The following is a 26,511-nucleotide window of genomic DNA, read 5'->3' on the forward strand; positions in this document are numbered from 1 at the left end:
TTAAGATTTGATCATGACCGACCTTATCATGTGCTATAATGATTTGACAATTTTTAAATGAAAATGTGTATGTGTTGGTGTGTTGGTCATGCTTTGCTTGACGTTGTTGCTGCCATGGAAGCCCAAGTAAAAAATCTCTTGTTTTGGAAGGCATCACATCGCATAATACCTCATCTTCATATTCTCCAATTTTGAATGACACTTTCACTTGTTTGGTCACCAAAACATCAGCCATGTCTTTAAATTCTCGATCCTCAAGACTATAAAGAATATATGGATCTGGATGCTCAAGAACCGGAAGTCTCCCTTTCTCCACCATTGATGTGCTTGCCATGTTGGTCCAATATTTTCTATCAATGAACAACGCACAAACTTTATCATTCACAAGACATCTTGAAAAAAAAAGATTCATTTGTTTGGCTTCCATCAAGAACCACTAAGAAAACAAAATGTTGAAACATTTGATTTTATTTTTTTTTGGACTTTTTTTTTCCTTCTCACTTTTCTTTTCAAAATGCTACGTTTCTCCTTCCTTTTGTTTTTGTTTTTTTTTTTTCAAAAAAAAAATAAAACAAAGAGGATACAGTGAAAGAAAGAAGAATGATATATAACACCTGATTTGAACCTGAGCTCTGATTACCAAATGATGAATGCCACGGAGCCGTCGGAAGCAAATTAAAAATAATGTTGATGGAAATGATGAAAAGACTAAAAGATGAAGAAATGGAATGGATACACAGGGACGCCACACTTTCTAATCCAAGAAAGTGATAAGTCTATGGATGCGAGGATCGCCACAAGAAATATGATTTCTTGATAAGATCAAGGTTGGTTCAATCCAGAACCACAAGAGACAAGGCTCTCAATACACATATGTGTAAAATTCTATAAAATTCAACTTCCTTTATTTCATAATGAAACTTACAATTTATAGAGCTCTTGCTCTAATGAACTCAAAGGACACTAATAAATTAAAATACACCTAATATTATTCTAAAGAAAAGAAATAAATGACATACTAGCCTTTAAATTATTCTAAAATAAAACACTAAAATTATTCTTTGGAAATTAGCGTGAGTTGCATATTATCTTCATTTCCAATTGATGAAAGCTGCTCAAAATGCTGGAACCGTTACAGGCTGCCTCCTTTAAATCAAATAACTATCAAGCTGCATCCTTTAAAATCTAAAACCGTTGCTGCTCATAGAACTATTATGAATGGAATGAAATTGGCATTTAGTAGTGAGTGGCACTTAAATGACCAATGATTAATATGTAACGCATGTGCTGCCCTAAAGGTATTAAGTGCTCAAATGATTCTTCCGATCCATTCAGTTACGCATGTGAGCTGTTCACCTTGTTTCAAACTGATGTGCAACACTTCATAGTAAAAATAAGCTATTTCACTAACAGCCAAATTATTATATTAGCAAAATAACATACTGACTTGAAATTAAAGTGAATAAAATATTCATTTTTCATGCATTTTTTTATAGGTTTCCTTCCACATGCTTAATGAACTTTTGATCTCATCATTCTCCCCCTCTTCAAAAGGATTTGACCTCAAATCTAAACCTGCATAAAATGGAAGTGAGTGATGTAGAATTTTTTTCCCTTGCGAATTAGGGAAATAATCATATTTCCAAAGGACATGATTGTTTTCTACTAGTTGAGAAAAAACTTCTTCATTTGCTTGGTTTCCTTCATGAGTTAAAGAAGAATGGTTGGGAGATTGCAAAATATTAGAAGAATCCCAACATTTAACTACACATACCAACTTTGATGAAGGTACTAGTGTAATAGTAGGCCAAAACTTCCAAACATTTTTCTCTTCATTTACCTTCTCACTCACCTATTTCTCTTCTTTTTCCTTCTTGAAGTCTTTCTCATGACTTTCTTTTACAATGAGATCCTCTATTTTTTCAACATCTCTTTCACGCTTTTTATAATCATTTTGAATTTGAAGGAGCTCTTCCTCAAATGTTTTAATAATAGCAGCAATCCCTCTTTCAATCCTTAGAGCGCTTTCTTCTCTTCTCACTCTTCTTTTTAAGATTTGATCATGACCGACCTTATCATGTGCTATAATGATTTGACAATTTTTAAATGAAAATGTGTATGTGTTGGTGTGTTGGTCATGCTTTGCTTGACGTTGTTGCTGCCATGGAAGCCCAAGTAAAAATCTCTTGTTTTGGAAGGCATCACATCGCATAATACCTCATCTTCATATTCTCCAATTTTGAATGACACTCTCACTTGTTTGGTCACCAAAACATCAGCCATGTCTTTAAATTCTAGATCCTCAAGACTATAAAGAATATATGGATCTGGATGCTCAAGAACCGGAAGTCTCCATTTCTCCACCATTGATGTGCTTGCCATGTTGGTCCAATATTTTCTATCAATGAACAACTCACAAACTTTATCATTCACAAGACATCTTGAAAAAAAAGATTCATTTGTTTGGCTTCCATCAAGAACCACTAAGAAAACAAAATGTTGAAACATTTGATTTTTTTTTTTTTTTGGACTTTTTTTTTCCTTCTCACTTTTCTTTTCAAAATGCTACGTTTCTCCTTCCTTTTGTTTTTGTTTTTTTTTTTTCAAAAAAAAATAAAACAAAGAGGATACAGTGAAAGAAAGAAGAATGATATATAACACCTGATTTGAACCTGAGCTCTGATTACCAAATGATGAATGCCACGGAGCCGTCGGAAGCAAATTAAAAATAATGTTGATGGAAATGATGAAAAGACTAAAAGATGAAGAAATGGAATGGATAGACAGGGACGCCACACTTTCTAATCCAAGAAAGTGATAAGTCTATGGATGCGAGGATCGCCACAAGAAATATGATTTCTTGATAAATCAAGGTTGGTTCAATCCAGAACCACAAGAGACAAGGCTCTCAATACACATATGTGTAAAATTCTATAAAATTCAACTTCCTTTATTTCATAATGAAACTTACAATTTATAGAGCTCTTGCTCTAATGAACTCAAAGGACACTAATAAATTAAAATACACCTAATATTATTCTAAAGAAAATAAATAAATGACATACTAGCCTTTAAATTATTCTAAAAATAAAACACTAAAATTATTCTTTGGAAATTAGCGTGAGTTGCATATTATCTTCATTTCCAATTGATGAAAGCTGCTCAAAATGCTGGAACCGTTACAGGCTGCCTCCTTTAAATCAAATAACTATCAAGCTGCATCCTTTAAAATCTAAAACCGTTGCTGCTCATAGAACTATTATGAATGGAATGAAATTGGCATTTAGTAGTGAGTGGCACTTAAATGACCAATGATTAATATGTAACGCATGTGCTGCCCTAAAGGTATTAAGTGCTCAAATGATTCTTCCGATCCATTCAGTTACGCATGTGAGCTGTTCACCTTGTTTCAAACTGATGTGCAACACTTCATAGTAAAAATAAGCTATTTCACTAACAGCCAAATTATTATATTAGCAAAATAACATACTGACTTGAAATTAAAGTGAATAAAATATTCATTTTTCATGCATTTTTTTATAGGTTTCCTTCCACATGCTTAATGAACTTTTGATCTCATCATTCTCCCCTCTTCAAAAGGATTTGACCTCAAATCTAAACCTGCATAAAATGGAAGTGAGTGATGTAGAATTTTTTTCCCTTGCGAATTAGGGAAATAATCATATTTCCAAAGGACATGATTGTTTTCTACTAGTTGAGAAAAAACTTCTTCATTTGCTTGGTTTCCTTCATGAGTTAAAGAAGAATGGTTAGGAGATTGCAAAATATTAGAAGAATCCCAACATTTAACTACACATACCAACTTTGATGAAGGTACTACTGTAATAGTAGGCCAAAACTTCCAAACATTTTTCTCTTCATTTACCTTCTCACTCACCTATTTCTCTTCTTTTTCCTTTTGAAGTCTTTCTCATGACTTTCTTTTACAATGAGATCCTCTATTTTTTCAACATCTCTTTCGCGCGTTTTATAATAATTTTGAATTTGAAGGAGCTCTTCCTCAAATGTTTTAAAAATAGCAGCAATCCCTCTTTCAATCCTTAGAGCGCTTTCTTCTCTTCTCACTCTTCTTTTTAAGATTTGATCATGACCGACCTTATCATGTGCTATAATGATTTGACAATTTTTAAATGAAAATGTGTATGTGTTGGTCATGCTTTGCTTGACGTTGTTGCTGCCATGGAAGCCCAAGTAAAAAATCTCTTGTTTTGGAAGGCACCACATCACATAATACCTCATCTTCATATTCTCCAATTTTGAATGACACTCTCACTTGTTTGGTCACCAAAACATCAGCCATGTCTTTAAATTCTGGATCCTCAAGACTATAAAGAATATATGGATCTGGATGCTCAAGAACCGGAAGTCTCCATTTCTCCACCATTGATGTGCTTGCCATGTTGGTCCAATATTTTCTATCAATGAACAACTCACAAACTTTATCATTCACAAGACATCTTGAAAAAAAAGATTCATTTGTTTGGCTTCCATCAAGAACCACTAAGAAAACAAAATGTTGAAACTTTTGATTTTTTTTTTTTGGACTTTTTTTTTTCTTCTCACTTTTCTTTTCGAAATGCTACGTTTCTCCTTCCTTTTGTTTTTGTTTTTTTTTTTCAAAAAAAAAATAAAACAAAGAGGATACAGTGAAAGAAAGAAGAATGATATATAACACTGATTTGAACCTGAGCTCTGATTACCAAATGATGAATGCCACGGAGCCGTCGGAAGCAAATTAAAAATAATGTTGATGGAAATGATGAAAAGACTAAAAGATGAAGAAATGGAATGGATAGATAGGGACGCCACACTTTCTAATCCAAGAAAGTGATAAGTCTATGGATGCGAGGATCGCCACAAGAAATATGATTTCTTGATAAGATCAAGGTTGGTTCAATCCAGAACCACAAGAGACAAGGCTCTCAATACACATATGTGTAAAATTCTATAAAATTCAACTTCCTTTATTTCATAATGAAACTTACAATTTATAGAGCTCTTGCTCTAATGAACTCAAAGGACACTAATAAATTAAAATACACCTAATATTATTCTAAAGAAAAGAAATAAATGACATACTAGCCTTTAAATTATTCTAAAAATAAAACACTAAAATTATTCTTTGGAAATTAGCGTGAGTTGCATATTATCTTCATTTCCAATTGATGAAAGCTGCTCAAAATGCTGGAACCGTTACAGGCTGCCTCCTTTAAATCAAATAACTATCAAGCTGCATCCTTTAAAATCTAAAACCGTTGCTGCTCATAGAACTATTATGAATGGAATGAAATTGGCATTTAGTAGTGAGTGGCACTTAAATGACCAATGATTAATATGTAACGCATGTGCTGCCCTAAAGGTATTAAGTGCTCAAATGATTCTTCCGATCCATTCAGTTACGCATGTGAGCTGTTCACCTTGTTTCAAACTGATGTGCAACACTTCATAGTAAAAATAAGCTATTTCACTAACAGCCAAATTATTATATTAGCAAAATAACATACTGACTTGAAATTAAAGTGAATAAAATATTCATTTTTCATGCATTTTTTTATAGGTTTCCTTCCACATGCTTAATGAACTTTTGATCTCATCATTCTCCCCCTCTTCAAAAGGATTTGACCTCAAATCTAAACCTGCATAAAATGGAAGTGAGTGATGTAGAATTTTTTTCCCTTGCGAATTAGGGAAATAATCATATTTCCAAAGGACATGATTGTTTTCTACTAGTTGAGAAAAAACTTCTTCATTTGCTTGGTTTCCTTCATGAGTTAAAGAAGAATGGTTAGGAGATTGCAAAATATTAGAAGAATCCCAACATTTAACTACACATACCAACTTTGATGAAGGTACTAGTGTAATAGTAGGCCAAAACTTCCAAACATTTTTCTCTTCATTTACCTTCTCACTCACCTATTTCTCTTCTTTTTCCTTTTGAAGTCTTTCTCATGACTTTCTTTTACAATGAGATCCTCTATTTTTTCAACATCTCTTTCACGCTTTTTATAATATTTTGAATTTGAAGGAGCTCTTCCTCAAATGTTTTAAAATAGCAGCAATCCTCTTTCAATCCTTAGAGCGCTTTCTTCTCTTCTCACTCTTCTTTTTAAGATTTGATCATGACCGACCTTATCATGTGCTATAATGATTTGACAATTTTTAAATGAAAATGTGTATGTGTTGTTGGTCATGCTTTGCTTGACGTTGTTGCTGCCATGGAAGCCCAAGTAAAAAATCTCTTGTTTTGGAAGGCACACATCACATAATACCTCATCTTCATATTCTCCAATTTTGAATGACACTCTCACTTGTTTGGTCACCAAAACATCAGCCATGTCTTTAAATTCTGGATCCTCAAGACTATAAAGAATATATGGATCTGGATGCTCAAGAACCGGAAGTCTCCATTTCTCCACCATTGATGTGCTTGCCATGTTGGTCCAATATTTTCTATCAATGAACAACTCACAAACTTTATCATTCACAAGACATCTTGAAAAAAAAGATTCATTTGTTTGGCTTCCATCAAGAACCACTAAGAAAACAAAATGTTGAAACTTTGATTTTTTTTTTTTTTGGACTTTTTTTTTCTTCTCACTTTTCTTTTCAAATGCTACGTTTCTCCTTCCTTTTGTTTTTGTTTTTTTTTTTCAAAAAAAAATAAACAAAGAGGATACAGTGAAAGAAAGAAGAATGATATATAACACCTGATTTGAACCTGAGCTCTGATTACCAAATGATGAATGCCACGGAGCCGTCGGAAGCAAATTAAAATAATGTTGATGGAAATGATGAAAAGACTAAAAGATGAAGAAATGGAATGGATAGATAGGGACGCCACACTTTCTAATCCAAGAAAGTGATAAGTCTATGGATGCGAGGATCGCCACAAGAAATATGATTTCTTGATAAGATCAAGGTTGGTTCAATCCAGAACCACAAGAGACAAGGCTCTCAATACACATATGTGTAAAATTCTATAAAATTCAACTTCCTTTATTTCATAATGAAACTTACAATTTATAGAGCTCTTGCTCTAATGAACTCAAAGGACACTAATAAATTAAAATACACCTAATATTATTCTAAAGAAAAGAAATAAATGACATACTAGCCTTTAAATTATTCTAAAAATAAAACACTAAAATTATTCTTTGGAAATTAGCGTGAGTTGCATATTATCTTCATTTCCAATTGATGAAAGCTGCTCAAAATGCTGGAACCGTTACAGGCTGCCTCCTTTAAATCAAATAACTATCAAGCTGCATCCTTTAAAATCTAAAACCGTTGCTGCTCATAGAACTATTATGAATGGAATGAAATTGGCATTTAGTAGTGAGTGGCACTTAAATGACCAATGATTAATATGTAACGCATGTGCTGCCCTAAAGGTATTAAGTGCTCAAATGATTCTTCCGATCCATTCAGTTACGCATGTGAGCTGTTCACCTTGTTTCAAACTGATGTGCAACACTTCATAGTAAAAATAAGCTATTTCACTAACAGCCAAATTATTATATTAGCAAAATAACATACTGACTTGAAATTAAAGTGAATAAAATATTCATTTTTCATGCATTTTTTTATAGGTTTCCTTCCACATGCTTAATGAACTTTTGATCTCATCATTCTCCCCCTCTTCAAAAGGATTTGACCTCAAATCTAAACCTGCATAAAATGGAAGTGAGTGATGTAGAATTTTTTTCCCTTGCGAATTAGGGAAATAATCATATTTCCAAAGGACATGATTGTTTTCTACTAGTTGAGAAAAAACTTCTTCATTTGCTTGGTTTCCTTCATGAGTTAAAGAAGAATGGTTAGGAGATTGCAAAATATTAGAAGAATCCCAACATTTAACTACACATACCAACTTTGATGAAGGTACTAGTGTAATAGTAGGCCAAAACTTCCAAACATTTTTCTCTTCATTTACCTTCTCACTCACCTATTTCTCTTCTTTTTCCTTTTGAAGTCTTTCTCATGACTTTCTTTTACAATGAGATCCTCTATTTTTTCAACATCTCTTTCGCGCGTTTTATAATAATTTTGAATTTGAAGGAGCTCTTCCTCAAATGTTTTAAAATAGCAGCAATCCCTCTTTCAATCCTTAGAGCGCTTTCTTCTCTTCTCACTCTTCTTTTTAAGATTTGATCATGACCGACCTTATCATGTGCTATAATGATTTGACAATTTTTAAATGAAAATGTGTATGTGTTGGTCATGCTTTGCTTGACGTTGTTGCTGCCATGGAAGCCCAAGTAAAAATCTCTTGTTTTGGAAGGCACCACATCACATAATACCTCATCTTCATATTCTCCAATTTTGAATGACACTCTCACTTGTTTGGTCACCAAAACATCAGCCATGTCTTTAAATTCTGGATCCTCAAGACTATAAAGAATATATGGATCTGGATGCTCAAGAACCGGAAGTCTCCATTTCTCCACCATTGATGTGCTTGCCATGTTGGTCCAATATTTTCTATCAATGAACAACTCACAAACTTTATCATTCACAAGACATCTTGAAAAAAAAGATTCATTTGTTTGGCTTCCATCAAGAACCACTAAGAAAACAAAATGTTGAAACTTTTGATTTTTTTTTTTTGGACTTTTTTTTTCTTCTCACTTTTCTTTTCGAAATGCTACGTTTCTCCTTCCTTTTGTTTTTGTTTTTTTTTTTCAAAAAAAAATAAAACAAAGAGGATACAGTGAAAGAAAGAAGAATGATATATAACACCTGATTTGAACCTGAGCTCTGATTACCAAATGATGAATGCCACGGAGCCGTCGGAAGCAAATTAAAATAATGTTGATGGAAATGATGAAAAGACTAAAAGATGAAGAAATGGAATGGATAGATAGGGACGCCACACTTTCTAATCCAAGAAAGTGATAAGTCTATGGATGCGAGGATCGCCACAAGAAATATGATTTCTTGATAAGATCAAGGTTGGTTCAATCCAGAACCACAAGAGACAAGGCTCTCAATACACATATGTGTAAAATTCTATAAAATTCAACTTCCTTTATTTCATAATGAAACTTACAATTTATAGAGCTCTTGCTCTAATGAACTCAAAGGACACTAATAAATTAAAATACACCTAATATTATTCTAAAGAAAAGAAATAAATGACATACTAGCCTTTAAATTATTCTAAAAATAAAACACTAAAATTATTCTTTGGAAATTAGCGTGAGTTGCATATTATCTTCATTTCCAATTGATGAAAGCTGCTCAAAATGCTGGAACCGTTACAGGCTGCCTCCTTTAAATCAAATAACTATCAAGCTGCATCCTTTAAAATCTAAAACCGTTGCTGCTCATAGAACTATTATGAATGGAATGAAATTGGCATTTAGTAGTGAGTGGCACTTAAATGACCAATGATTAATATGTAACGCATGTGCTGCCCTAAAGGTATTAAGTGCTCAAATGATTCTTCCGATCCATTCAGTTACGCATGTGAGCTGTTCACCTTGTTTCAAACTGATGTGCAACACTTCATAGTAAAAATAAGCTATTTCACTAACAGCCAAATTATTATATTAGCAAAATAACATACTGACTTGAAATTAAAGTGAATAAAATATTCATTTTTCATGCATTTTTTTATAGGTTTCCTTCCACATGCTTAATGAACTTTTGATCTCATCATTCTCCCCCTCTTCAAAAGGATTTGACCTCAAATCTAAACCTGCATAAAATGGAAGTGAGTGATGTAGAATTTTTTTCCCTTGCGAATTAGGGAAATAATCATATTTCCAAAGGACATGATTGTTTTCTACTAGTTGAGAAAAAACTTCTTCATTTGCTTGGTTTCCTTCATGAGTTAAAGAAGAATGGTTAGGAGATTGCAAAATATTAGAAGAATCCCAACATTTAACTACACATACCAACTTTGATGAAGGTACTAGTGTAATAGTAGGCCAAAACTTCCAAACATTTTTCTCTTCATTTACCTTCTCACTCACCTATTTCTCTTCTTTTTCCTTTTGAAGTCTTTCTCATGACTTTCTTTTACAATGAGATCCTCTATTTTTTCAACATCTCTTTCGCGCGTTTTATAATATTTTGAATTTGAAGGAGCTCTTCCTCAAATGTTTTAAAAATAGCAGCAATCCCTCTTTCAATCCTTAGAGCGCTTTCTTCTCTTCTCACTCTTCTTTTTAAGATTTGATCATGACCGACCTTATCATGTGCTATAATGATTTGACAATTTTTAAATGAAAATGTGTATGTGTTGGTCATGCTTTGCTTGACGTTGTTGCTGCCATGGAAGCCCAAGTAAAAAATCTCTTGTTTTGGAAGGCACCACATCACATAATACCTCATCTTCATATTCTCCAATTTTGAATGACACTCTCACTTGTTTGGTCACCAAAACATCAGCCATGTCTTTAAATTCTGGATCCTCAAGACTATAAAGAATATATGGATCTGGATGCTCAAGAACCGGAAGTCTCCATTTCTCCACCATTGATGTGCTTGCCATGTTGGTCCAATATTTTCTATCAATGAACAACTCACAAACTTTATCATTCACAAGACATCTTGAAAAAAAAGATTCATTTGTTTGGCTTCCATCAAGAACCACTAAGAAAACAAAATGTTGAAACTTTTGATTTTTTTTTTTTTGGACTTTTTTTTTCTTCTCACTTTTCTTTTCGAAATGCTACGTTTCTCCTTCCTTTTGTTTTTGTTTTTTTTTTTCAAAAAAAAAATAAAACAAAGAGGATACAGTGAAAGAAAGAAGAATGATATATAACACCTGATTTGAACCTGAGCTCTGATTACCAAATGATGAATGCCACGGAGCCGTCGGAAGCAAATTAAAAATAATGTTGATGGAAATGATGAAAAGACTAAAAGATGAAGAAATGGAATGGATAGATAGGGACGCCACACTTTCTAATCCAAGAAAGTGATAAGTCTATGGATGCGAGGATCGCCACAAGAAATATGATTTCTTGATAAGATCAAGGTTGGTTCAATCCAGAACCACAAGAGACAAGGCTCTCAATACACATATGTGTAAAATTCTATAAAATTCAACTTCCTTTATTTCATAATGAAACTTACAATTTATAGAGCTCTTGCTCTAATGAACTCAAAGGACACTAATAAATTAAAATACACCTAATATTATTCTAAAGAAAAGAAATAAATGACATACTAGCCTTTAAATTATTCTAAAAATAAAACACTAAAATTATTCTTTGGAAATTAGCGTGAGTTGCATATTATCTTCATTTCCAATTGATGAAAGCTGCTCAAAATGCTGGAACCGTTACAGGCTGCCTCCTTTAAATCAAATAACTATCAAGCTGCATCCTTTAAAATCTAAAACCGTTGCTGCTCATAGAACTATTATGAATGGAATGAAATTGGCATTTAGTAGTGAGTGGCACTTAAATGACCAATGATTAATATGTAACGCATGTGCTGCCCTAAAGGTATTAAGTGCTCAAATGATTCTTCCGATCCATTCAGTTACGCATGTGAGCTGTTCACCTTGTTTCAAACTGATGTGCAACACTTCATAGTAAAAATAAGCTATTTCACTAACAGCCAAATTATTATATTAGCAAAATAACATACTGACTTGAAATTAAAGTGAATAAAATATTCATTTTTCATGCATTTTTTTATAGGTTTCCTTCCACATGCTTAATGAACTTTTGATCTCATCATTCTCCCCTCTTCAAAAGGATTTGACCTCAAATCTAAACCTGCATAAAATGGAAGTGAGTGATGTAGAATTTTTTTCCCTTGCGAATTAGGGAAATAATCATATTTCCAAAGGACATGATTGTTTTCTACTAGTTGAGAAAAACTTCTTCATTTGCTTGGTTTCCTTCATGAGTTAAAGAAGAATGGTTAGGAGATTGCAAAATATTAGAAGAATCCCAACATTTAACTACACATACCAACTTTGATGAAGGTACTAGTGTAATAGTAGGCCAAAACTTCCAAACATTTTTCTCTTCATTTACCTTCTCACTCACCTATTTCTCTTCTTTTTCCTTTTGAAGTCTTTCTCATGACTTTCTTTTACAATGAGATCCTCTATTTTTTCAACATCTCTTTCGCGCGTTTTATAATAATTTTGAATTTGAAGGAGCTCTTCCTCAAATGTTTTAAAAATAGCAGCAATCCCTCTTTCAATCCTTAGAGCGCTTTCTTCTCTTCTCACTCTTCTTTTTAAGATTTGATCATGACCGACCTTATCATGTGCTATAATGATTTGACAATTTTTAAATGAAAATGTGTATGTGTTGGTCATGCTTTGCTTGACGTTGTTGCTGCCATGGAAGCCCAAGTAAAAAATCTCTTGTTTTGGAAGGCACCACATCACATAATACCTCATCTTCATATTCTCCAATTTTGAATGACACTCTCACTTGTTTGGTCACCAAAACATCAGCCATGTCTTTAAATTCTGGATCCTCAAGACTATAAAGAATATATGGATCTGGATGCTCAAGAACCGGAAGTCTCCATTTCTCCACCATTGATGTGCTTGCCATGTTGGTCCAATATTTTCTATCAATGAACAACTCACAAACTTTATCATTCACAAGACATCTTGAAAAAAAAAGATTCATTTGTTTGGCTTCCATCAAGAACCACTAAGAAAACAAAATGTTGAAACTTTTGATTTTTTTTTTTTGGACTTTTTTTTTTCTTCTCACTTTTCTTTTCGAAATGCTACGTTTCTCCTTCCTTTTGTTTTTGTTTTTTTTTTTCAAAAAAAAAATAAAACAAAGAGGATACAGTGAAAGAAAGAAGAATGATATATAACACCTGATTTGAACCTGAGCTCTGATTACCAAATGATGAATGCCACGGAGCCGTCGGAAGCAAATTAAAAATAATGTTGATGGAAATGATGAAAAGACTAAAAGATGAAGAAATGGAATGGATAGATAGGGACGCCACACTTTCTAATCCAAGAAAGTGATAAGTCTATGGATGCGAGGATCGCCACAAGAAATATGATTTCTTGATAAGATCAAGGTTGGTTCAATCCAGAACCACAAGAGACAAGGCTCTCAATACACATATGTGTAAAATTCTATAAAATTCAACTTCCTTTATTTCATAATGAAACTTACAATTTATAGAGCTCTTGCTCTAATGAACTCAAAGGACACTAATAAATTAAAATACACCTAATATTATTCTAAAGAAAAGAAATAAATGACATACTAGCCTTTAAATTATTCTAAAAATAAAACACTAAAATTATTCTTTGGAAATTAGCGTGAGTTGCATATTATCTTCATTTCCAATTGATGAAAGCTGCTCAAAATGCTGGAACCGTTACAGGCTGCCTCCTTTAAATCAAATAACTATCAAGCTGCATCCTTTAAAATCTAAAACCGTTGCTGCTCATAGAACTATTATGAATGGAATGAAATTGGCATTTAGTAGTGAGTGGCACTTAAATGACCAATGATTAATATGTAACGCATGTGCTGCCCTAAAGGTATTAAGTGCTCAAATGATTCTTCCGATCCATTCAGTTACGCATGTGAGCTGTTCACCTTGTTTCAAACTGATGTGCAACACTTCATAGTAAAAATAAGCTATTTCACTAACAGCCAAATTATTATATTAGCAAAATAACATACTGACTTGAAATTAAAGTGAATAAAATATTCATTTTTCATGCATTTTTTTATAGGTTTCCTTCCACATGCTTAATGAACTTTTGATCTCATCATTCTCCCCCTCTTCAAAAGGATTTGACCTCAAATCTAAACCTGCATAAAATGGAAGTGAGTGATGTAGAATTTTTTTCCCTTGCGAATTAGGGAAATAATCATATTTCCAAAGGACATGATTGTTTTCTACTAGTTGAGAAAAAACTTCTTCATTTGCTTGGTTTCCTTCATGAGTTAAAGAAGAATGGTTAGGAGATTGCAAAATATTAGAAGAATCCCAACATTTAACTACACATACCAACTTTGATGAAGGTACTAGTGTAATAGTAGGCCAAAACTTCCAAACATTTTTCTCTTCATTTACCTTCTCACTCACCTATTTCTCTTCTTTTTCCTTCTTGAAGTCTTTCTCATGACTTTCTTTTACAATGAGATCCTCTATTTTTTCAACATCTCTTTCACGCTTTTTATAATCATTTTGAATTTGAAGGAGCTCTTCCTCAAATGTTTTAAAAATAGCAGCAATCCCTCTTTCAATCCTTAGAGCGCTTTCTTCTCTTCTCACTCTTCTTTTTAAGATTTGATCATGACCGACCTTATCATGTGCTATAATGATTTGACAATTTTTAAATGAAAATGTGTATGTGTTGGTGTGTTGGTCATGCTTTGCTTGACGTTGTTGCTGCCATGGAAGCCCAAGTAAAAAATCTCTTGTTTTGGAAGGCACCACATCACATAATACCTCATCTTCATATTCTCCAATTTTGAATGACACTCTCACTTGTTTGGTCACCAAAACATCAGCCATGTCTTTAAATTCTGGATCCTCAAGACTATAAAGAATATATGGATCTGGATGCTCAAGAACCGGAAGTCTCCATTTCTCCACCATTGATGTGCTTGCCATGTTGGTCCAATATTTTCTATCAATGAACAACTCACAAACTTTATCATTCACAAGACATCTTGAAAAAAAAAGATTCATTTGTTTGGCTTCCATCAAGAACCACTAAGAAAACAAAATGTTGAAACATTTGATTTTTTTTTTTTTGGACTTTTTTTTTCCTTCTCACTTTTCTTTTCAAATGCTACGTTTCTCCTTCCTTTTGTTTTTGTTTTTTTTTTTCAAAAAAAAAATAAAACAAAGAGGATACATGAAAGAAAGAAGAATGATATATAACACTGATTTGAACCTGAGCTCTGATTACCAAATGATGAATGCCACGGAGCCGTCGGAAGCAAATTAAAATAATGTTGATGGAAATGATGAAAAGACTAAAAGATGAAGAAATGGAATGGATAGACAGGGACGCCACACTTTCTAATCCAAGAAAGTGATAAGTCTATGGATGCGAGGATCGCCACAAGAAATATGATTTCTTGATAAGATCAAGGTTGGTTCAATCCAGAACCACAAGAGACAAGGCTCTCAATACACATATGTGTAAAATTCTATAAATTCAACTTCCTTTATTTCATAATGAAACTTACAATTTATAGAGCTCTTGCTCTAATGAACTCAAAGGACACTAATAAATTAAAATACACCTAATATTATTCTAAAGAAAAGAAATAAATGACATACTAGCCTTTAAATTATTCTAAAAATAAAACACTAAAATTATTCTTTGGAAATTAGCGTGAGTTGCATATTATCTTCATTTCCAATTGATGAAAGCTGCTCAAAATGCTGGAACCGTTACAGGCTGCCTCCTTTAAATCAAATAACTATCAAGCTGCATCCTTTAAAATCTAAAACCGTTGCTGCTCATAGAACTATTATGAATGGAATGAAATTGGCATTTAGTAGTGAGTGGCACTTAAATGACCAATGATTAATATGTAACGCATGTGCTGCCCTAAAGGTATTAAGTGCTCAAATGATTCTTCCGATCCATTCAGTTACGCATGTGAGCTGTTCACCTTGTTTCAAACTGATGTGCAACACTTCATAGTAAAAATAAGCTATTTCACTAACAGCCAAATTATTATATTAGCAAAATAACATACTGACTTGAAATTAAAGTGAATAAAATATTCATTTTTCATGCATTTTTTTATAGGTTTCCTTCCACATGCTTAATGAACTTTTGATCTCATCATTCTCCCCCTCTTCAAAAGGATTTGACCTCAAATCTAAACCTGCATAAAATGGAAGTGAGTGATTTAGAATTTTTTTTCCCTTGCGAATTAGGGAAATAATCATATTTCCAAAGGACATGATTGTTTTCTACTAGTTGAGAAAAAACTTCTTCATTTGCTTGGTTTCCTTCATGAGTTAAAGAAGAATGGTTAGGAGATTGCAAAATATTAGAAGAATCCCAACATTTAACTACACATACCAACTTTGATGAAGGTACTAGTGTAATAGTAGGCCAAAACTTCCAAACATTTTTCTCTTCATTTACCTTCTCACTCACCTATTTCTCTTCTTTTTCCTTCTTGAAGTCTTTCTCATGACTTTCTTTTACAATGAGATCCTCTATTTTTTCAACATCTCTTTCACGCTTTTTATAATCATTTTGAATTTGAAGGAGCTCTTCCTCAAATGTTTTAAAAATAGCAGCAATCCCTCTTTCAATCCTTAGAGCGCTTTCTTCTCTTCTCACTCTTCTTTTTAAGATTTGATCATGACCGACCTTATCATGTGCTATAATGATTTGACAATTTTTAAATGAAAATGTGTATGTGTTGGTGTGTTATGCTTTGCTTGACGTTGTTGCTGCCATGGAAGCCCAAGTAAAAAATCTCTTGTTTTGGAAGGCACCACATCACATAATACCTCATCTTCATATTCTCCAATTTTGAATGACACTCTCACTTGTTTGGTCACCAAAACATCAGCCATGTCTTTAAATTCTGGATCCTCAAGACTATAAAGAATATATGGATCTGGATGCTCAAGAACCGGAAGTCTCCATTTCTCCACCATTGATGTGCTTGCCATGTTGGTCCAATATTTTCTATCAATGAACAACTCACAAACTTTATCATTCACAAGACATCTTGAAAAAAAAAGATTCATTTGTTTGGCTTCCATCAAGAACCACTAAGAAAACAAAATGTTGAAACATTTGATTTTTTTTTTATTTGGACTTTTTTTTTCCTTCTCACTTTTCTTTTCAAAATGCTACGTTTCTCCTTCCTTTTGTTTTTGTTTTTTTTTTCAAAAAATAAAATAAAACAAAGAGGATACAATGAAAGAAAGAAGAATGATATATAACAACTGATTTGAACCTGAGCTCTGATTACCAAATGATGAATGCCACGGAGCCGTCGGAAGCAAATTAAGAATAATGTTGATGGAAATGATGAAAAGACTAAAAGATGAAGAAATGGAATGGATAGACAGGGACGCCACACTTTCTAATCCAAGAAAGTGATAAGTCTATGGATGCGAGGATCGCCACAAGAAATATGATTTCTTGATAAGATCAAGGTTGGTTCAATCCAGAACCACAAGAGACAAGGCTCTCAATACACATATGTGTAAAATTCTATAAAATTCAACTTCCTTTATTTCATAATGAAACTTACAATTTATAGAGCTCTTGCTCTAATGAACTCAAAGGACACTAATAAATTAAAATACACCTAATATTATTCTAAAGAAAAGAAATAAATGACATACTAGCCTTTAAATTATTCTAAAAATAAAACACTAAAATTATTCTTTGGAAATTAGCGTGAGTTGCATATTATCTTCATTTCCAATTGATGAAAGCTGCTCAAAATGCTGGAACCGTTACAGGCTGCCTCCTTTAAATCAAATAACTATCAAGCTGCATCCTTTAAAATCTAAAACCGTTGCTGCTCATAGAACTATTATGAATGGAATGAAATTGGCATTTAGTAGTGAGTGGCACTTAAATGACCAATGATTAATATGTAACGCATGTGCTGCCCTAAAGGTATTAAGTGCTCAAATGATTCTTCCGATCCATTCAGTTACGCATGTGAGCTGTTCACCTTGTTTCAAACTGATGTGCAACACTTCATAGTAAAAATAAGCTATTTCACTAACAGCCAAATTATTATATTAGCAAAATAACATACTGACTTGAAATTAAAGTGAATAAAATATTCATTTTTCATGCATTTTTTTATAGGTTTCCTTCCACATGCTTAATGAACTTTTGATCTCATCATTCTCCCCCTCTTCAAAAGGATTTGACCTCAAATCTAAACCTGCATAAAATGGAAGTGAGTGATGTAGAATTTTTTTCCCTTGCGAATTAGGGAAATAATCATATTTCCAAAGGACATGATTGTTTTCTACTAGTTGAGAAAAAACTTCTTCATTTGCTTGGTTTCCTTCATGAGTTAAAGAAGAATGGTTAGGAGATTGCAAAATATTAGAAGAATCCCAACATTTAACTACACATACCAACTTTGATGAAGGTACTAGTGTAATAGTAGGCCAAAACTTCCAAACATTTTTCTCTTCATTTACCTTCTCACTCACCTATTTCTCTTCTTTTTCCTTTTGAAGTCTTTCTCATGACTTTCTTTTACAATGAGATCCTCTATTTTTTCAACATCTCTTTCACGCTTTTTATAATCATTTTGAATTTGAAGGAGCTCTTCCTCAAATGTTTTAAAAATAGCAGCAATCCCTCTTTCAATCCTTAGAGCGCTTTCTTCTCTTCTCACTCTTCTTTTTAAGATTTGATCATGACCGACCTTATCATGTGCTATAATGATTTGACAATTTTTAAATGAAAATGTGTATGTGTTTGGTCATGCTTTGCTTGACGTTGTTGCTGCCATGGAAGCCCAAGTAAAAAATCTCTTGTTTTGGAAGGCACCACATCACATAATACCTCATCTTCATATTCTCCAATTTTGAATGACACTCTCACTTGTTTGGTCACCAAAACATCAGCCATGTCTTTAAATTCTGGATCCTCAAGACTATAAAGAATATATGGATCTGGATGCTCAAGAACCGGAAGTCTCCATTTCTCCACCATTGATGTGCTTGCCATGTTGGTCCAATATTTTCTATCAATGAACAACTCACAAACTTTATCATTCACAAGACATCTTGAAAAAAAAGATTCATTTGTTTGGCTTCCATCAAGAACCACTAAGAAAACAAAATGTTGAAACTTTGATTTTTTTTTTTTGGACTTTTTTTTTCCTTCTCACTTTTCTTTTCGAAATGCTACGTTTCTCCTTCCTTTTGTTTTTGTTTTTTTTTTTCAAAAAAAAATAAAACAAAGAGGATACAGTGAAAGAAAGAAGAATGATATATAACACCTGATTTGAACCTGAGCTCTGATTACCAAATGATGAATGCCACGGAGCCGTCGGAAGCAAATTAAAAATAATGTTGATGGAAATGATGAAAAGACTAAAAGATGAAGAAATGGAATGGATAGACAGGGACGCCACACTTTCTAATCCAAGAAAGTGATAAGTCTATGGATGCGAGGATCGCCACAAGAAATATGATTTCTTGATAAGATCAAGGTTGGTTCAATCCAGAACCACAAGAGACAAGGCTCTCAATACACATATGTGTAAAATTCTATAAAATTCAACTTCCTTTATTTCATAATGAAACTTACAATTTATAGAGCTCTTGCTCTAATGAACTCAAAGGACACTAATAAATTAAAATACACCTAATATTATTCTAAAGAAAAGAAATAAATGACATACTAGCCTTTAAATTATTCTAAAAATAAAACACTAAAATTATTCTTTGGAAATTAGCGTGAGTTGCATATTATCTTCATTTCCAATTGATGAAAGCTGCTCAAAATGCTGGAACCGTTACAGGCTGCCTCCTTTAAATCAAATAACTATCAAGCTGCATCCTTTAAAATCTAAAACCGTTGCTGCTCATAGAACTATTATGAATGGAATGAAATTGGCATTTAGTAGTGAGTGGCACTTAAATGACCAATGATTAATATGTAACGCATGTGCTGCCCTAAAGGTATTAAGTGCTCAAATGATTCTTCCGATCCATTCAGTTACGCATGTGAGCTGTTCACCTTGTTTCAAACTGATGTGCAACACTTCATAGTAAAAATAAGCTATTTCACTAACAGCCAAATTATTATATTAGCAAAATAACATACTGACTTGAAATTAAAGTGAATAAAATATTCATTTTTCATGCATTTTTTTATAGGTTTCCTTCCACATGCTTAATGAACTTTTGATCTCATCATTCTCCCCCTCTTCAAAAGGATTTGACCTCAAATCTAAACCTGCATAAAATGGAAGTGAGTGATGTAGAATTTTTTTCCCTTGCGAATTAGGGAAATAATCATATTTCCAAAGGACATGATTGTTTTCTACTAGTTGAGAAAAAACTTCTTCATTTGCTTGGTTTCCTTCATGAGTTAAAGAGAATGGTTAGGAGATTGCAAAATATTAGAAGAATCCCAACATTTAACTACACATACCAACTTTGATGAAGGTACTAGTGTAATAGTAGGCCAAAACTTCCAAACATTTTTCTCTTCATTTACCTTCTCACTCACCTATTTCTCTTCTTTTTCCTTCTTGAAGTCTTTCTCATGACTTTCTTTTACAATGAGATCCTCTATTTTTTCAACATCTCTTTCACGCTTTTTATAATCATTTTGAATTTGAAGGAGCTCTTCCTCAAATGTTTTAAAAATAGCAGCAATCCCTCTTTCAATCCTTAGAGCGCTTTCTTCTCTTCTCACTCTTCTTTTTAAGATTTGATCATGACCGACCTTATCATGTGCTATAATGATTTGACAATTTTTAAATGAAAATGTGTATGTGTTGTTGGTCATGCTTTGCTTGACGTTGTTGCTGCCATGGAAGCCCAAGTAAAAAATCTCTTGTTTTGGAAGGCACCACATCACATAATACCTCATCTTCATATTCTCCAATTTTGAATGACACTCTCACTTGTTTGGTCACCAAAACATCAGCCATGTCTTTAAATTCTGATCCTCAAGACTATAAAGAATATATGGATCTGGATGCTCAAGAACCGGAAGTCTCCATTTCTCCACCATTGATGTGCTTGCCATGTTGGTCCAATATTTTCTATCAATGAACAACTCACAAACTTTATCATTCACAAGACATCTTGAAAAAAAAAGATTCATTTGTTTGGCTTCCATCAAGAACCACTAAGAAAACAAAATGTTGAAACTTTGATTTTTTTTTTTTGGACTTTTTTTTTCTTCTCACTTTTCTTTTCAAATGCTACGTTTCTCCTTCCTTTTGTTTTTGTTTTTTTTTTTAAAAAAAAAATAAAACAAAGAGGATACAGTGAAAGAAAGAAGAATGATATATAACACCTGATTTGAACCTGAGCTCTGATTACCAAATGATGAATGCCACGGAGCCGTCGGAAGCAAATTAAAAATAATGTTGATGGAAATGATGAAAAGACTAAAAGATGAAGAAATGGAATGGATAGATAGGGACGCCACACTTTCTAATCCAAGAAAGTGATAAGTCTATGGATGCGAGGATCGCCACAAGAAATATGATTTCTTGATAAGATCAAGGTTGGTTCAATCCAGAACCACAAGAGACAAGGCTCTCAATACACATATGTGTAAAATTCTATAAAATTCAACTTCCTTTATTTCATAATGAAACTTACAATTTATAGAGCTCTTGCTCTAATGAACTCAAAGGACACTAATAAATTAAAATACACCTAATATTATTCTAAAGAAAAGAAATAAATGACATACTAGCCTTTAAATTATTCTAAAAATAAAACACTAAAATTATTCTTTGGAAATTAGCGTGAGTTGCATATTATCTTCATTTCCAATTGATGAAAGCTGCTCAAAATGCTGGAACCGTTACAGGCTGCCTCCTTTAAATCAAATAACTATCAAGCTGCATCCTTTAAAATCTAAAACCGTTGCTGCTCATAGAACTATTATGAATGGAATGAAATTGGCATTTAGTAGTGAGTGGCACTTAAATGACCAATGATTAATATGTAACGCATGTGCTGCCCTAAAGGTATTAAGTGCTCAAATGATTCTTCCGATCCATTCAGTTACGCATGTGAGCTGTTCACCTTGTTTCAAACTGATGTGCAACACTTCATAGTAAAAATAAGCTATTTCACTAACAGCCAAATTATTATATTAGCAAAATAACATACTGACTTGAAATTAAAGTGAATAAAATATTCATTTTTCATGCATTTTTTTATAGGTTTCCTTCCACATGCTTAATGAACTTTTGATCTCATCATTCTCCCCCTCTTCAAAAGGATTTGACCTCAAATCTAAACCTGCATAAAATGGAAGTGAGTGATGTAGAATTTTTTTCCCTTGCGAATTAGGGAAATAATCATATTTCCAAAGGACATGATTGTTTTCTACTAGTTGAGAAAAAACTTCTTCATTTGCTTGGTTTCCTTCATGAGTTAAAGAAGAATGGTTAGGAGATTGCAAAATATTAGAAGAATCCCAACATTTAACTACACATACCAACTTTGATGAAGGTACTAGTGTAATAGTAGGCCAAAACTTCCAAACATTTTTCTCTTCATTTACCTTCTCACTCACCTATTTCTCTTCTTTTTCCTTCTTGAAGTCTTTCTCATGACTTTCTTTTACAATGAGATCCTCTATTTTTTCAACATCTCTTTCACGCTTTTTATAATCATTTTGAATTTGAAGGAGCTCTTCCTCAAATGTTTTAAAAATAGCAGCAATCCCTCTTTCAATCCTTAGAGCGCTTTCTTCTCTTCTCACTCTTCTTTTTAAGATTTGATCATGACCGACCTTATCATGTGCTATAATGATTTGACAATTTTTAAATGAAAATGTGTATGTGTTGTGTGTTGTCATGCTTTGCTTGACGTTGTTGCTGCCATGGAAGCCCAAGTAAAAAATCTCTTGTTTTGGAAGGCACCACATCACATAATACCTCATCTTCATATTCTCCAATTTTGAATGACACTCTCACTTGTTTGGTCACCAAAACATCAGCCATGTCTTTAAATTCTGGATCCTCAAGACTATAAAGAATATATGGATCTGGATGCTCAAGAACCGGAAGTCTCCATTTCTCCACCATTGATGTGCTTGCCATGTTGGTCCAATATTTTCTATCAATGAACAACTCACAAACTTTATCATTCACAAGACATCTTGAAAAAAAAGATTCATTTGTTTGGCTTCCATCAAGAACCACTAAGAAAACAAAATGTTGAAACTTTTGATTTTTTTTTTTTTTGGACTTTTTTTTTCTTCTCACTTTTCTTTTCGAAATGCTACGTTTCTCCTTCCTTTTGTTTTTGTTTTTTTTTTTCAAAAAAAAAATAAAACAAAGAGGATACAGTGAAAGAAAGAAGAATGATATATAACACCTGATTTGAACCTGAGCTCTGATTACCAAATGATGAATGCCACGGAGCCGTCGGAAGCAAATTAAAAATAATGTTGATGGAAATGATGAAAAGACTAAAAGATGAAGAAATGGAATGGATAGACAGGGACGCCACACTTTCTAATCCAAGAAAGTGATAAGTCTATGGATGCGAGGATCGCCACAAGAAATATGATTTCTTGATAAGATCAAGGTTGGTTCAATCCAGAACCACAAGAGACAAGGCTCTCAATACACATATGTGTAAAATTCTATAAAATTCAACTTCCTTTATTTCATAATGAAACTTACAATTTATAGAGCTCTTGCTCTAATGAACTCAAAGGACACTAATAAATTAAAATACACCTAATATTATTCTAAAGAAAAGAAATAAATGACATACTAGCCTTTAAATTATTCTAAAAATAAAACACTAAAATTATTCTTTGGAAATTAGCGTGAGTTGCATATTATCTTCATTTCCAATTGATGAAAGCTGCTCAAAATGCTGGAACCGTTACAGGCTGCCTCCTTTAAATCAAATAACTATCAAGCTGCATCCTTTAAAATCTAAAACCGTTGCTGCTCATAGAACTATTATGAATGGAATGAAATTGGCATTTAGTAGTGAGTGGCACTTAAATGACCAATGATTAATATGTAACGCATGTGCTGCCCTAAAGGTATTAAGTGCTCAAATGATTCTTCCGATCCATTCAGTTACGCATGTGAGCTGTTCACCTTGTTTCAAACTGATGTGCAACACTTCATAGTAAAAATAAGCTATTTCACTAACAGCCAAATTATTATATTAGCAAAATAACATACTGACTTGAAATTAAAGTGAATAAAATATTCATTTTTCATGCATTTTTTTATAGGTTTCCTTCCACATGCTTAATGAACTTTTGATCTCATCATTCTCCCCCTCTTCAAAAGGATTTGACCTCAAATCTAAACCTGCATAAAATGGAAGTGAGTGATGTAGAATTTTTTTCCCTTGCGAATTAGGGAAATAATCATATTTCCAAAGGACATGATTGTTTTCTACTAGTTGAGAAAAAACTTCTTCATTTGCTTGGTTTCCTTCATGAGTTAAAGAAGAATGGTTAGGAGATTGCAAAATATTAGAAGAATCCCAACATTTAACTACACATACCAACTTTGATGAAGGTACTAGTGTAATAGTAGGCCAAAACTTCCAAACATTTTTCTCTTCATTTACCTTCTCACTCACCTATTTCTCTTCTTTTTCCTTCTTGAAGTCTTTCTCATGACTTTCTTTTACAATGAGATCCTCTATTTTTTCAACATCTCTTTCACGCTTTTTATAATCATTTTGAATTTGAAGGAGCTCTTCCTCAAATGTTTTAAAAATAGCAGCAATCCCTCTTTCAATCCTTAGAGCGCTTTCTTCTCTTCTCACTCTTCTTTTTAAGATTTGATCATGACCGACCTTATCATGTGCTATAATGATTTGACAATTTTTAAATGAAAATGTGTATGTGTTGGTCATGCTTTGCTTGACGTTGTTGCTGCCATGGAAGCCCAAGTAAAAAATCTCTTGTTTTGGAAGGCACCACATCACATAATACCTCATCTTCATATTCTCCAATTTTGAATGACACTCTCACTTGTTTGGTCACCAAAACATCAGCCATGTCTTTAAATTCTGGATCCTCAAGACTATAAAGAATATATGGATCTGGATGCTCAAGAACCGGAAGTCTCCATTTCTCCACCATTGATGTGCTTGCCATGTTGGTCCAATATTTTCTATCAATGAACAACTCACAAACTTTATCATTCACAAGACATCTTGAAAAAAAAGATTCATTTGTTTGGCTTCCATCAAGAACCACTAAGAAAACAAAATGTTGAAACATTTGATTTTTTTTTTTTTGGACTTTTTTTTTCCTTCTCACTTTTCTTTTCAAATGCTACGTTTCTCCTTCCTTTTGTTTTTGTTTTTTTTTTTCAAAAAAAAAATAAAACAAAGAGGATACAATGAAAGAAAGAAGAATGATATATAACACTGATTTGAACCTGAGCTCTGATTACCAAATGATGAATGCCACGGAGCCGTCGGAAGCAAATTAAGAATAATGTTGATGGAAATGATGAAAAGACTAAAAGATGAAGAAATGGAATGGATAGACAGGGACGCCACACTTTCTAATCCAAGAAAGTGATAAGTCTATGGATGCGAGGATCGCCACAAGAAATATGATTTCTTGATAAGATCAAGGTTGGTTCAATCCAGAACCACAAGAGACAAGGCTCTCAATACACATATGTGTAAAATTCTATAAAATTCAACTTCCTTTATTTCATAATGAAACTTACAATTTGTAGAGCTCTTGCTCTAATGAACTCAAAGGACACTAATAAATTAAAATACACCTAATATTATTCTAAAGAAAAGAAATAAATGACATACTAGCCTTTAAATTATTCTAAAAATAAAACACTAAAATTATTCTTTGGAAATTAGCGTGAGTTGCATATTATCTTCATTTCCAATTGATGAAAGCTGCTCAAAATGCTGGAACCGTTACAGGCTGCTCCTAATAACTATCAAGCTGCATCCTTTAAAATCTAAAACCGTTGCTGCTCATAGAACTATTATGAATGGAATGAAATTGGCATTTAGTAGTGAGTGGCACTTAAATGACCAATGATTAATATGTAACGCATGTGCTGCCCTAAAGGTATTAAGTGCTCAAATGATTCTTCCGATCCATTCAGTTACGCATGTGAGCTGTTCACCTTGTTTCAAACTGATGTGCAACACTTCATAGTAAAAATAAGCTATTTCACTAACAGCCAAATTATTATATTAGCAAAATAACATACTGACTTGAAATTAAAGTGAATAAAATATTCATTTTTCATGCATTTTTTATAGGTTTCCTTCCACATGCTTAATGAACTTTTGATCTCATCATTCTCCCCCTCTTCAAAAGGATTTGACCTCAAATCTAAACCTGCATAAAATGGAAGTGAGTGATGTAGAATTTTTTTCCCTTGCGAATTAGGGAAATAATCATATTTCCAAAGGACATGATTGTTTTCTACTAGTTGAGAAAAAACTTCTTCATTTGCTTGGTTTCCTTCATGAGTTAAAGAAGAATGGTTAGGAGATTGCAAAATATTAGAAGAATCCCAACATTTAACTACACATACCAACTTTGATGAAGGTACTAGTGTAATAGTAGGCCAAAACTTCCAAACATTTTTCTCTTCATTTACCTTCTCACTCACCTATTTCTCTTCTTTTTCCTTCTTGAAGTCTTTCTCATGACTTTCTTTTACAATGAGATCCTCTATTTTTTCAACATCTCTTTCACGCTTTTATAATCATTTTGAATTTGAAGGAGCTCTTCCTCAAATGTTTTAAAAATAGCAGCAATCCCTCTTTCAATCCTTAGAGCGCTTTCTTCTCTTCTCACTCTTCTTTTTAAGATTTGAT

This window comes from Medicago truncatula, chromosome 4 (assembly GCF_003473485.1).
Source record: "Medicago truncatula cultivar Jemalong A17 chromosome 4, MtrunA17r5.0-ANR, whole genome shotgun sequence".
NCBI classification, from domain to species: Eukaryota; Viridiplantae; Streptophyta; class Magnoliopsida; order Fabales; family Fabaceae; genus Medicago; species Medicago truncatula.